The following is a 15,305-nucleotide window of genomic DNA, read 5'->3' as shown; positions in this document are numbered from 1 at the left end:
ACCTGAAAGGGAAGCAAGATCTTATTAGGTTTCATATTTACGGTAAATACCTGTGCGCCCAAGCTACCTCCCCGATGGTCACTTAGGCGCGGAAGTTTTACGGCTGGAGTAATCTTACGCCTAGGACAGTCGTTCACTTGATGCTTGTCATCCCCACAGTAGTAGCAGAGACCATTCTTCCTGCGGAGCTCTCTACATTGTTGGGGAGACACGGAGGCCCCGAGTTGCATTGGTTCATCTGAGTTTTCCGTGGAAGAATGAAGCAACAGAACCTCGGGAGCCATCATGGGGGAGCCAGAGGAGAAGGCACAAAAACGTTCCAGTCGTCGTTCCCTGAGACGTCGGTCAAGACGTACCGCTAAAGCCATAACCTGATCTAGAGAGTCAGAAGAGGGATAGCTAACTAACAGGTCTTTCAGGGTGTTCGACAGACCCAATCTAAACTGGCACCTCAAGGCAGGGTCATTCCACCGAGAAGCTACACACCACTTCCTAAAGTCAGAACAGTACTAATCAACGGGTCTCTTACCCTGATGTAAGGTCACCAGCTGACTGTCGGCAAAGGCAGTCTTGTCAGTCTCGTTATAGATGAGCCCGAGAGCAGAAAAAAAAAGGTCAACAGAGGTAAGTTCAGAGGCGTCAGGAGCCAAGGAGAAGGCCCATTCTTGGGGCCCGTCCTGGAGCCGGGAGACAATAATACCAACTCGCTGGCTCTTAGAACCTGAGGAGTGGGGCCTTAGACGGAAATAGAGTCTACAACTCTCCCGAAAGGAGAAAAAAGTCTTTCTTCCCCTGAGAACCGGTCAGGCAACTTGAAATGGGGTTCAAGAGGTGAGGTGGAGGGCACTAGCACTTCTCATTGCAAACAGGATCCAGTCCCTAATGGTGTTATGGAATCACTGGTTGCGCAATTCCCAAAAGGCTGCTGGAGACTGTCAGGAGTAAGCGTGCAAATAAAACCACAACTCCAAATACGTCACAACTCTGATCGACAGAATCAAAGGCTACTCTAAGGTACTCGTCAGAGCCCACCGCAAGATTTTGCGGCACAGAAACCAGGTTGTTCTAACAGAGTTCAGTGTTGTATAAGGGGTGCAATGCAGGCTATACCTGAACAGGTAACCAGACAGCCAGTGGGTAAACAGAAAGTCCAAAACAGAGCAAGTGGAAATCAGGTACAGCAGAGTTCAGAACCAGCTGGGAGAAGATAATCAAAGTCGATAAACAAGGAGTTAATGAGAGACTAGCCGAGGTCAATTTCCAAGAAGTCCAGAAGTCTAGGACACAGGGTAAGTGAGAGCTTGATCACAACACCTAAGTAAGAAAAAATAGACCAATACCAAGACCAATAAACCTAGGAGCAAACTTGCAAGACGGTACTTTCAGTCAGAGATTTTTAGTGGAAAGCCGCACCCTTTGCCCCACACCAAACACAGGACCCACCGTACGTTTCACTTGGGAGTTCTTCAAGTTCAATTGAACCTGAGCCAAAACTGTGCATAGTTTATTTGATTCAACTTCCACCTCAGAGTTATCACTAGAAAAGGTGGAAAATTAACCAAAACGAGGATGAAAACCATAATTACAGAAAAACGGCGAGGTATCAAGAGAAATATGGTTGCGATTATTTATGGAGAATTTTGCTAATGGAAGATATGAGACCCAGTCAACCTGGTTATCAGCAATATAACACCTAAGATATTGTTCCAAGGTTTGGCTAAAACGCTCAGTTTGTCCATTAGTCTCAGGGTGGAATGCAGAAGAGAACGATAGCTGTACACCAAGTTTTTTACAGAAGGCTCTCCAGAAGCTAGCCACAAATTGTACACCTCTATTAGAGACAATATTTTATGGAATACCATGTAGACGAACCACTTGATCAACAAATAATTTAGACAAAGTCTTGGAATCAGGGAGTTGAGGCAAAGGAATGAAATTACACATTTTACTGAAATGGTCCACCACAACCCAAATAGCAGTTTTCCCTTCAGAGGGAGACAAATCAGTGATAAAATCCATGGACAGATGAAACAAAGGTTTCTGTGGAACAGACAATGGAAGTAATTCACCCATAGGACGAGTTTGAGGAGTATTAGCGTGAGTGCAGACATCACAAGCAGAGACATACGAACTCACAAAACGAGACAAAGACGCCACCAATAGAGCCGCAATACAATTTTTTTAGTCCCAGGTATCCCTGGAAGGCCATACAAAACAGAATCATGTAACTCATTGAGCAAAACGAAATCTGAACTGAGGAGGTACGAACAACCACCCGGCAGGAAAGGTTTGCAGAGCGAAGTTGACATACTTTAATCTCAACATTGTGAGAAACTAGACATGGACAGTACATCCTCAAAATATACGTTGATCTGAGCCGCTAGGCATAATTTAGAAACATGAACATGAGGTTCTTTGCAAACGTTTTGATCAAACTGCATAAGCCTACTTGCCACTTCACGGCGACCTCTTTAAAACGGGTCCCTACTCTATCTGCTGTAGCACCGCATGGCGGCCCCAGCCACCGCAGCACCGCTCCCGCAGAGGGAGCGACCCAGTGATCCAAAAGCACCCATGCTATCAGACCGTGCCAAGCCTCCTTGGCTCTGGGTCAATCCCCCCACAAGTGCAGCACTACAGCAACAGACACCACCATACAGCACCACAACATGTGAACAGATGGAATGAGCTCACCTTACCATGCGCCCCCAGTGGCCAACTGAGAGCACAAGCAAGAGCAGGAACACTTATGAGGTCATTCCTGAATTAAAATCAGCTGAGTATTTTTTCAAATGCGTGGAGTGCTGGTGCCAAGTAAAACAAAAGAACTGAGGAGGATAGACTATAGAATTTCAACATTGTGAGAAACTAGACATGGACCGCACATCCACAAAATATACATTGATCTGAGCCACTAGGCATACTTTCTAGAGGACAGCGCTGCACATGGGGCAATAAAGTACCCTAATTTTTTCACATACTACAGAGTGCTGCCTGTTTTTTGACTGCTGTATAGTTGGGACATTGGTCTGATCCTTAGGGCCTGCACCCAGGGCTTGTTTTTTTATATATACATACAGTGAAGGAAATAAGTATTTGATCCCTTGCTGATTTTGTAAGTTTGCCCACTGTCAAAGTCATGAACAGTCTAGAATTTTTAGGCTAGGTTAATTTTACCAGTGAGAGATAGATTATATATATATATAAAAAAAAAAGAAAATCACATAGTCAAAATTATATATATTTATTTGCATTGTGCAAAGAGAAATAAGTATTTGATCCCCTACCAACCATTAAGAGTTCAGCCTCCTCCAGACCAGTTAAACGTTCCAAATCAACTTGGTGCCTGCATTAAAGACAGCTGTCTTAAATGGTCACCTGTATAAAAGACTCCTGTCCACAGACTCAATTAATCAGTCTGACTCTAACCTCTACAACATGGGCAAGACCAAAGAGCTTTCTAAGGATGTCAGGGACAAGATCATAGACCTGCACAAGGCTGGAATGGGCTACAAAACCATAAGTAAGACGTTGGGTGAGAAGGAGACAACTGTTGGTGCAATAGTAAGAAAATGGAAGACATACAAAATGACTGTCAATCGACATCGATCTGGGGCTCCATGCAAAATCTCACCTCGTGGGGTATCCTTGATCCTGGGGAAGGTGAGAGCTCAGCCGAAAACTACACGGGGGGAACTTGTTAATGATCTCAAGGCAGCTGGGACCACAGTCACCAAGAAAACCATTGGGAACACATTACGCCGTAATGGATTAAAACCCTGCAGTGCCCGCAAAGTCCCCATGCTCAAGAAGGCACATGTACAGGCCCGTCTGAAATTTGCAAATGAACATCTGGATGATTCTGAGAGTGATTGGGAGAAGGTGCTGTGGTCAGATGAGACTAAAATTTAGCTGTTTGGCATTAACTCAACTCGCCGTGTTTGGAGGAAGAGAAATGCTGCCTATGACCCAAAGAACACCGTTCCCACTGTCAAGCATGGAGGTGGAAACATTATCTTTTGGGGGTGTTTCTCTGCTAAGGGCACAGGACTACTTCACCGCATCAATGGGAGAATGGATGGAGCCATGTACCATCAAATCCTGAGTCACAACCTCCTTCCCTCCACCAGGACATTAAAAATGACTCGTGGCTGGGTCTTCCAGCATGACAATGACCCGAAATATACAGCCAAGGCAACAAAGGAGTGGCTCCAAAAGAAGCACATTAAAGGCAATGTGTTGCCAGAAAAACATGTTGTTTTTTTTTTATTTAAACATTTAGTGTGTCGGTGATTAAACATTGTTCAAATTTTTTTTTTTTTTTTCACGAGTCAGGAAATATTATAAATTAATTCTAATTTATAATACTACCCATTTTTGGTCACTAGATGGAGCTATTCCCAAAATTGCAGCTTTGCAAAATTGGGTAAAAAGCCCTCGCTCTAGTGAGCTCTCAGCATCCCCCCTCCTTTATCCTGGCTAGTGCCGGGATAAACGAGGGGTTTGAACGGTGTAACCTCCTACACTGTGTGTCGCCATTTTTTGAGCTAACACACAGTGTAGTAGGTTTACATACAGTAGTAAACACACACAAACACGAACATACATTGAAATCTCTTACCTGCTCCTGCCGTCGCGGCTCCCTCCGGCCCGTCCGCTCCGTTTGCTGCCGCTGGTCCAAGTGCACAAATCCGGAAGCCGCGACCGGAAGTAGTAATATTACTGTCCGGCCGCGACTTCCGGTCCACAGGAAAATGGCGCCGGACGGCGCCAATTTCGAATTGGACTGTGTGGGAGCGGCGCATGCGCAGTTCCCACACAGACGCCGTACACTGAAGTCAATGGGACGGGAGCCGTTCGCAGTCCCTATGGGACTGGAGCTGCCGTATTCCATGTCTGTATGTGTCGTTAATCGACACATACAGAAATGGAACAAAAAATGGCAGCCCCCATAGGGAAGAAAAAGTGTAAAAATAAGAAAAAGTAAAACACAAACACACAAATGAATATAAACGTTTTTAATAAAGCACTAACATCTTTAACATATAAAAAAATAATTTGTGATGACACTGTTCCTTTAAGGTCATGGAGTGGCCTAGTCAGTCTCCAGACCTTAATCCCATCGAAAATTTATGAAGGGAGCTGAAGATCCGAGTTGCCAAGCGACAGCCTCGAAATCTTAATGATTTACAGATGATCTGCAAAGAGGAGTGGGCAAAAATTCCATCTAGCATGTGTGCAAACCTCATCATCAACTACAAAAAACGTCTGACTGCTGTGCTTGCCCATAAGGGTTTTGCCACCAAGTATTAAGTCTTGTTTGCCAAAGGGATCAAATACTTATTTCTCTGTGCACAATGCAAATAAATATATATAATTTTGACAATGTGATTTTCTTTTTTTTTATATAATCTATTTCTCACTGGTAAAATTAACCTAGCCTACTCATCTGACCACAGCACCTTCTCCCAATCACTCTCAGAATCATCCAGATGTTCATTTGCAAACTTCAGACGGGCCTGTACATGTGCCTTCTTGAGCAGGGGGACCTTGCGGGCACTGCAGGATTTTAATCCATTACGGCGTAATGTGTTACCAATGGTTTTCTTGGTGACTGTGGTCCCAGCTGCCTTGAGATTATTAACAAGTTCCCCCCGTGTAGTATTCGGCTGAGCTTGTTCTTGCCCATGTTGTAGAGGTTAGAGTCAGACTGATTAATTGAGTCTGTGGACAGGAGTCTTTTATACAGGTGACCATTTAAGACAGCTGTCTTTAATGCAGGCACCAAGTTGATTTGGAGCGTGTAACTGGTCTGGAGGAGGCTGAACTCTTAATGGTTGGTAGGGGATCAAATATTTATTTCTCTGTGCACAATGCAAATAAATATATATAATTTTTACTATGTGATTTTTTTTAATATATATGTATATATATATATATATATATATATATATATATATATATATATATATATATATATATATAATCTATCTCTCACTGGTAAAATTAACATAGCCTAAAAATTATAGACTGTTCATGACTTTGACAGTGGGCAAACTTGCAAAATCAGCAAGGGATCAAATACTTATTTCCTTCACTGTATATATCTCTAAGATATGTATAAGAATGTCCTCACTGGCATAGCTATAGGGGTCGCAGCGGTCGCAATTGCGACCAGGCCCCGAAGCCATGGGGGCCCACAGCCCCCCGCACCACATCAATGAAAAGTTACTGTAGTAACTCGGGCCGCGGGCCCCTGTTACTATAGTAACAGACTGTACTTACCTTCCTGGTTTCGGATCGCAGCGGAGGTCCTGACGTCAAGCGCTGTGCGCAGCACATGACGTCACAGCGCTATGCGCCGCGCACAACATCGAGAGGACAGAACTTCCGCCGCGGCTGAAGAGGAAGGTAAGAGTAGTAGCCCTGACTGGCGGGGTCCGACTCCCGGGACCCGCCAATCAGCTGTTTTGAAGGGGCCGCAGCACTCGTACGAGAGCTGCTTCACCTTCATTCCGGTCACACTGTGAATCGGTGTCGGCGATTCACAGTGTGAGCGAGTAGTGAAATGAAGGTGAAGCAGCTCTCGCACGAGTGCTGCGGCCCCTTCAAAACAGCTGATTGGTGGGTCCCGGGAGACGGACCCCGACACATCAGCTATTGATGGCCTATCCTGAGGATAGGCCATCAATGTTTAGGGACTGCACAACCCCTAAGCCTACGATGTAGCAGGCTTAGAGGGCCCATTAGACAGGATCACAGATTGTGTGATGCTGTCTGCTGGGCCCTGTATCTAAGCCAATCACATGGTAGCTTAGATACATGGCCCATGTGTGATCCTGTCTGATGGGCCCTGTATATAAGCCTACCACACTGTAGGTTTAGATACAGGGCCCCAGCACACAGTAATCTTATACTGTATAAGATTACTGTCTGCTTGACCCTGTATCTAAGCCTACCTTGTGGTAGGCTTAGATACAGGGTCCCACAGACAGTATCACACATGGGCCCTGTATCTAAGCCTAACACATGTGTTACTAATCGGTTTGTTTGTGTGTTTTCTTACAGGTTCGGTCGTTGGACTACGTCGGATTCCAGGACTACTTCGATGACGCCTTTTTTTTTATTATCAATAAAATGGTTAATGAGGGTTGTGTGTTTTTTTTTTATTTCAATAAAATATTTTTTCTATGTCTGTGTTTTTTTTTAAACTATATTACTACCGCCTTAGTAATGGGCGCAGGCTGATTGACAGCGTCCATTACTAAGGTGGGGCTTAGTGTTAGCCGGTGCAGAGGCTAACACTAACCCCCATTATTACCCCGGTACCCACCGCCACCAGGGGTGCTGGGAAGAGCCAGGTACCATCCAGTACTTGACCATCTGTAGTGATGGTCGGCCACTGGGGTGGCCGCAGGCTGGTATTATCAGGAGGGGAAAGGCCAAAAACAGTGGCCCTTCCCACCCTGGTGATGCTAGGCTGCTGCTGCTTTATTGTATCTGGCTGGTTATGAAAAATAGGGGGGACCCCACGTCATTTAAAAAAAATAAAATAAAAAATAATTGGAAAGAACGATGTCAGGTCCCCCCCCCAATTTTCATAACCAGCCAGATACAACACAGCAGCAGCAGGCAGCATTACCAGGGTGGTAGGTGCCACTGTTTTTGGCCTTCCCCAGCCTAATACTACCAGCCTGCAGCCGCCCCAGGCCTGACCGTCACTACAGATGGACGGGTACTGGTTCGTACCCGGCTCTTCCCAGTACCCCTGGTGGCGGTGGGTACCGGGGTAATAATGGGGGTTAGTGTTGGCCTTTGCACCGGCTAACATTAAGCCCCGCCCTAGTAATGGAGGTTGTCAATCAGCCTGCGGCCATTACTAAGGCGGTAATAAAGTTTAAAAAGATACAAGCACATAGAAAAAATATTTTATTGAAATAAAAAAACACAACCCCCATTAACCATTTTATTGAGAATAAAAAAACGCCCTCATTGAAGTCCTCGTATCCGAAGTCTACCAACCGACCCTGTAAAAAAACACAATCACACAAAAATAATCCGTAACACATAAAGAAGCTAAATTATTATTCTTACCTTTCCTGGGTCCAGCGCTGAAGCCGCAATGTCAGCGAGCTGAGTCCTGTATCTAATCCGATCATGTGTGATACTGTCTGCTGAGCCACTGTATCTAATCCTATCATGTGTGATACTGCCTTCTGAGCCACTGTGTCTAATCCGATCATGTGTGATACTGTCTACTGAGCCACTGTATCTAATCCTATCATGTGTGATACTGCCTTCTGAGCCACTGTATCTAATCCTATCATGTGTGATACTGTCTGCTGAGCTGTGTATCTAATCCTATCATGTGTGATACTGTCTGCTGAGCCACTGTATCTAATCCTATCATGTGTGATACTGTCTGCTGAGCCACTGTATCTAATCCTATAATGTGTGATACTGTCTGCTGAGCCAATGTATCTAATCCTATCCATAGTTTATAGGGTAGTAGTGCTATAGATATGCTATGCTGTCTCCTATACACACATTTTTTTGTGGGGGGACATATGTATTGGGGCTATTTCCCCTGACATTTTAAGTCCTTAGTGACGCCCCTGGCTGCTAGTGCTGCATTGTTAGGTCACTTAGGAGACCCATACATATTCCCTCTGCTCGCATTGAGTACAAAGTAGTTTCTCTGGTTAAAATAAGTAAAAAATGTCAACCTAAGTGTATGTGCACACACAAAATCAAAAACGTCTGAAAATACGGAGCTGTTTTCAAGGGAAAACAGCTCCTTATTTATAGACTTTTTTTTCTAGCAAACTCACATTTTTCAGGCTTATTTTACAGCCTTTTTGGAGCTGTTGTCTATAGAGTCAATGAAAAACGGTTCCAAAAACGGCTCAAGAAGTGAAATCTGTAGCTGAAAGCAACACACTCTTATTAAATGCACATAAGTTAATACACTAGACCGATGAATAGTGCAGACTATGAAGACTGCTTAGAGGACAAAGTGCTTTGTTTTAAGGTTCTTTATTATAATCTTTGTTTTCTGTTTATACACGCTTGCTGCCATGTTTATTCTACGTTTTCTGTAACCATTAATGTTTTTTTTGGACGATAATACATATATTATCCTGACAGAACAGGTAATATAAAAACAAAACACACTAGTGTCTTTCATTGAAATCAATACAGTCTTTTATCTCGTTTTATATTATTAACATGACACCAAGGACAACAAACTCAGAATTAGGCGCTGGTACAAGACATACATTCTGTATGGATTCATGAAAGCGGGTTTAAATAAATACTTAAAATATGTTGCTGCAGGACCTCATTGGAGACTTGCGCCAGCTTTCACACTGGGGCAGAAGATTAAATCTATCGATATATTGTTAGATGATGAGCACGAGGTCCTTTAGAGAACATGCTTTAGAGCACCCTGCTTCAACCACTAGACACAGAGAAACCAATTCCCCTTCTAGTTCTTAAAGTGTATGTGCATTGTCCATCTTCCGACACCATTTCATGTTTTTTTGTTTACAATAAATCTACATATAATTTAAGTAACTTTTTCTAATACATTGCATTACTTTCTGTCACTCGTATTGTTCCTAAGTTACAGCTTCTAATATAGTCCAGAGCTGCATTCACAATTATGCAGTGTTCAAAGCTGAAATATCCAGCATTCCTTGATAGTTCAATGTATGAACAGAGTTTACATTGATTATTTGCATTCTGGGAAGCGCAGTCTGATTTAAGGAGGACTTAATACTGTAATATGGGAGCTCAGCTAAGCTGTTAAGGATATGTCCGACTTGTAGACTCGTTCCAATGACGACAAGCAGAATTGTGAATACAGCGCTGGAATATACAGGCTCTTAGTTATAATTAGTACAAGGTAAGGAATGAAATATGTTTACAAAGTTATTCAAGTTTTTATATAGATTAAGTTTATAAAAAAATCTGTAAAATGGTACTCAAAAGTGGACACAGGAGCATAACTATAGGGGATGGGATGCAGACGTAGCAGTCGCACCCGGCGGGCCTTGGTGCCTAAAGCTGGCAATACACAATGGACAGCAGTGGGGCCATCCAAAGAATAGGCACTCTTCCAGCATCTTTTCAGTTGTTCTGCGTCTCACAAATGCTCTTCTGTGTGATCCAAACACCTCAAACTTCGGTTCGTCTGGCCATAACACTTTTTTCCAATCTTCCTCTGTCCAATGTCTGTGTGCTTTTACCGGTATTAATCTTTTCCTTGTATTAGCCAGTCTCAGATATGGCTTTTTCTTTGCCACTCTGCCCTGAAGGAGAGCATCCCGGAGTCGCCTCTTCACTGTAGACGTTGACACTGGCATTTTGCGGGTACTATTTAATGAAGCCGCCAGTTGAGGACCTGTGAGGCGTCTATTTCTCAAACTAGAGACTCTAATGTACTTGTCTTGTTGCTCAGTTGTGCAGCGGGGCCTCCCACTTCTCTTTCTACTCTGGTTAGAGCCTGTTTGTGCTGTCCTCTGAAGGGAGTAGTACACACCGTTGTAGGAAATCTTCAGTTTCTTGCCAATTTCTCGCATGGAATAGCCTTCATTTCTAAGAACAAGAATAGACTGTCGAGTTTCATATGAAAGCTCTCTTTTTCTAGCCATTTTGAGAGTTTAATCGAACCCACAAATGTAATGCTCCAGATTCTCAACTAGCTCAAAGGAAGGTCAGTTTTATAGCTCCTCTAAACAGCAAAACTGTTTACAGCGGTGCTAACATAATTGCACAAGGGTTTTCAAGTGTTTTATAATCATCCATTAGCCTTCTAACACAGTTAGCAAACACAATGTACCATTAGAACACTGAAGTGATGGTTGCTGGAAATGGGCCTCTATACACCTATGTAGATATTGCATTAAAAACCAGACGTTTGCAGCTAGAATAGTTATTTAGCACATTAACAATGTATAGAGTGTATTTTTGATTAATTTAATGTTATCTTCATTGAAAAAAACTGTGCTTTTCTTTCAAAAATAAGGAAATTTCTAAGTGACCCTAAACTTTTGAATGGTAGTGTGTATATATATATATATATATATATATATATATATATATATATATATATATATATATATATATATATATATATATATATATATATATCAACTTTGTAAGTTTCTTAATGTTAAAATTTTGTCATTTTATCCATGTATATTCTGTGTGAAGTTACTGCTGGTTGGTGTCACCTTTCCTGTAATCTGCCATCCACCCCCTGTTGTCAAGCAAAATCCATCCCTTGTTACAGAGCAGAATTGACAGACTAAAAAAGGTGGGTGTGTGTGTCTCTTCCCTGCCTGCCCATAAAAGTCTGTGGAGAGGGGAGGGGACAACAGGAGCAGAGTAAGAAAGAGACACAGACATGATGCACATAGAAATCTATGGTGGAAGAAGTGGGGCATAAGGAGGGATAAGATAGAGAGAGTCACAGACACGCTCCTCATACAAGTCTTTGGAGAGAGGAGGGGGAGCAGGAGGAGAAAGTAGGAGCAGAGAGAGGAGACATGGACACACTGTTCATACAGGGGAGGATTAGCAGAGTGAGAAAGACACACAGTTGCTGCAGCTTCCTGGTAAGTGAAATTTTTCACCCCAGTGCTGGATATCAGCTATACTGCTCATTCCTGCTGTATAATCTTCTCAATGCTGCTGCAGCTGATTCTCCTCTTCTATGTGTGCTTTGTATAGAACACATGATAGCAGTTAATCTCAGCCCTCTATCTCAGAGACAACTGAGAATTAGAGATACAGCCTGCAGAGGAGAAAACTGCTAAAAAATTCAGACCAAGTCATATAGTGGTCAGAAATAGTGTTATTCCTCATGTACACACAGTGACAGCATATTCTGAAAAGTCACCTAAAAAGTTAGGTATGCTTTAACGGGGTCCAACAGTCCCTGTACCACATAAGAAGACACCAGTATTATAAATGGCACAATGTAGGTGGAGGACATAGTTACTGATTTTACATTATGGTCCAGCAGCTTCAAGTATTGTTTCTGAGTGGAGATACCATTTAAAAGCTTAAACTGCCCAGCTTTTTTAGTTACTCCCATAGAACGAAATGGAGACAGTCGCGCACATGCACAGCCCCTTTCCACTAGTTTCCGCCTGGAATTGGTAGTCAGCGGCCGCCTCGCCAAGCAATACGGGGTTCAGATGACCCTCGTTCTAGATATAGGACCAATATCCTGTGGCTATGTCCTGTGGATATGTCATAAATTCCTGGCAATACGCCTTTAATGCTTCAACCCAATATTTGAAAACTTTCCACTCTATTTATCATGTACAGTGAAGGAAATAAGTATTTGATCCCTTGCTGATTTTGTAAGTTTGCCCACTGTCAAAGACATGAACAGTCTAGAATTTTTAGGTTAGGTTAATTTTACCAGTGAGAGATAGATTATATATAAAAAAAAAAAAGAAAATCACATAGTCAAAATTCTATATATTTATTTGCATTGTGCACAGAGAAATAAGTATTTGATCCCCTGCCAACCATTAAGAGTTCAGCCTCCTCCAGACCAGTTACACGCTCCAAATCAACTTGGTGCCTGCATTAAAGACAGCTGTCTTAAATGGTCACCTGTATAAAAGACTCCTGTCCACAGACTCAATTAATCAGTCTGACTCTAACCTCTACAACATGGGCAAGACCAAAGAGCTTTCTAAGGATGTCAGGGACAAGATCATAGACCTGCACAAGGCTGGAATGGGCTACAAAACCATAAGTAAGACGTTGGGTGAGAAGGAGACAACTGTTGGTGCAATAGTAAGAAAATGGAAGACATACAAAATGACTGTCAATCGACATCGATCTGGGGCTCCATGCAAAATCTCACCTCGTGGGGTATCCTTGATCCTGAGGAAGGTGAGAGCTCAGCCGGAAACTACACGGGGGGAACTTGTTAATGATCTCAAGGCAGCTGGGACCACAGTCACCAAGAAAACCATTGGTAACACATTACGCCGTAATGGATTAAAATCCTGCAGTGCCCGCAAGGTCCCCCTGCTCAAGAAGGCACATGTACAGGCCCATCTGAAGTTTGCAAATGAACATCTGGATGATTCTGAGAGAGATTGGGAGAAGGTGCTGTGGTCAGATGAGACTAAAATTGAGCTCTTTGGCATTAACTCAACTCGCCGTGTTTGGAGGAAGAGAAATGCTGCCTATGTCCCAAAGAACACCGTCCCCACTGTCAAGCATGGAGGTGGAAACATTATGTTTTGGGGGTGTTTCTCTGCTAAGGGCACAGGACTACTTCAACGCATCAATGTGAGAATGGATGGAGCCATGTACCGTCAAATCCTCAGTGACAACCTCCTTCCCTCCACCAGGACATTAAAAATGGCTCGTGGCTGGGTCTTCCAGCAGGACAATGACCCGAAACATACAGCCAAGGCAACAAAGGAGTGGCTCAAAAAGAAGCACATTAAGGTCATGGAGTGACCTAGCCAGTCTCCAGACCTTAATCCCATCGAAAACTTATGGAGGGAGCTGAAGATCCGAGTTGCCAAGCGACAGCCTCGAAATCTTAATGATTTACAGATGATCTGCAAAGAGGAGTGGGCCAAACTTCCATCTAACATGTGTGCAAACCTCATCATCAACTACAAAAAAACGTCTGACTGCTGTGCTTGCCAACAAGGGTTTTGCCAGCAAGTATTAAGTCTTGTTTGCCAAAGGGATCAAATACTTATTTCTCTGTGCACAATGCAAATAAATATATATAATTTTGACAATGTGATTTTCTTTTTTATTTTTTTTATATAATCTATCTCTCACTGGTAAAATGAACCTAGCCTAAAAATTCTAGACTGTTCATGTCTTTGACAGTGGGCAAACTTACAAAATCAGCAAGGGATCAAATACTTATTTCCTTCACTGTATATTGCTTAGGGCCTGTTCATACAGCGTGTCTTACGTGCTGAAATACACCTAAAAAATTCTTCATTAAAGAAGCACTGCACTTTTTTCTTTTATTGCTCCCTCCATTTGTACATTGGAGTTTCAGTGGGGTGCTGTGTGCAGAAATACTTTCCGATCCCTGCATCATGTTGTTTTTGCGTCCAGCGCCGCTCGAGTGATTACATTCTGACCTGGTCTGGAATCACTGTACTTTTAGAGAAAACCGAAACTCAGGCTCTCAATGCATTCCTATGGAGCCTCATTCCGCCTCCCATAGGAATGCATTGAGGGCCTGACTTCCGGTTTTCTGAAAAGCACAGTGACTCCAGACCAGGTCAAAATGTAATCACGTGAGCAGCGCTGGACGCAAAAACAACATGGAGGGAGCAATAAAAGAAAAAAGTGCAGCTCTTCTTTAAGCTTCTTAGTCCAATCAATGGGAAAGCGAACTGTTAGTACATACAATACTTTTTATGTACAGGAGTATTTTAAAAAACGTTGTGTGTAGAAAAAGTAGTGTCAGGTCAATTCTTTGATGCGTAAAACGCACAGAAAACGTGCCAAATGTGTCCATAGTCAATGGGAGAACTAATTATGTGCCAAAAAACGTGCAAAAAGCATGTAAAAAAACATGTGAAAAATGTGTCAAAAACACCTGTATTTTAAAAAGTGCTTCACAAGAAACTCTAGTGTACGTGACACGTCTACATGTCGGGTTTTTTAGCGCCTTCTGAACATGCCCTTAGAATAAAAAAATATTGTTCCATGGATCTTTTCTGCATGTGAGAGGTCATAACAGTGCTAGGCGCTATGTGCAAATTACTGTCACTTTCAGTTATTACATATGCTCACTGTAGAGGCAGCAGCACTACCCCCAGGGAGTATCTAAACCCATAATGTCATGATATAATAATTATTCATTCCTACATTTTCATAATGGGCTGCCGGTGTTCACAATGTGTGTTGAATAATTACTTTGGTAATATTAGCCTTGGTCTGTACTCTTTACATTGCAGTGTTTTCCCAATAGGAGTTGGTGTAATATGAATATTATATATTAAATATTGACTACCATGAATACTCACTTTCTGTCTCCCATATTAGTTTGAGACTTTTCAGCTGGGACATGCATTTGCTGCTTTGCACTATTTACACTATGACCTTATTGAATGCCAGCATTGTTCATTACAGGCTTGATAGAACATGACCTATGAAAAAAACATTCCTGTTATGAAGCACTTCACATGGCCTCTAATGTTTGCATGTCTGGTTTATAATAAAGCCTTTAAAAACAATTATTTGTGCAGCTTATACATTTTAGGAATGACCCCATTACTTATGGTGTAAGT

Source organism: Rhinoderma darwinii, chromosome 3 (assembly GCF_050947455.1).
Source record: "Rhinoderma darwinii isolate aRhiDar2 chromosome 3, aRhiDar2.hap1, whole genome shotgun sequence".
Taxonomy (NCBI): Eukaryota; Metazoa; Chordata; class Amphibia; order Anura; family Rhinodermatidae; genus Rhinoderma; species Rhinoderma darwinii.
This window is presented reverse-complemented; position numbering follows the sequence as displayed.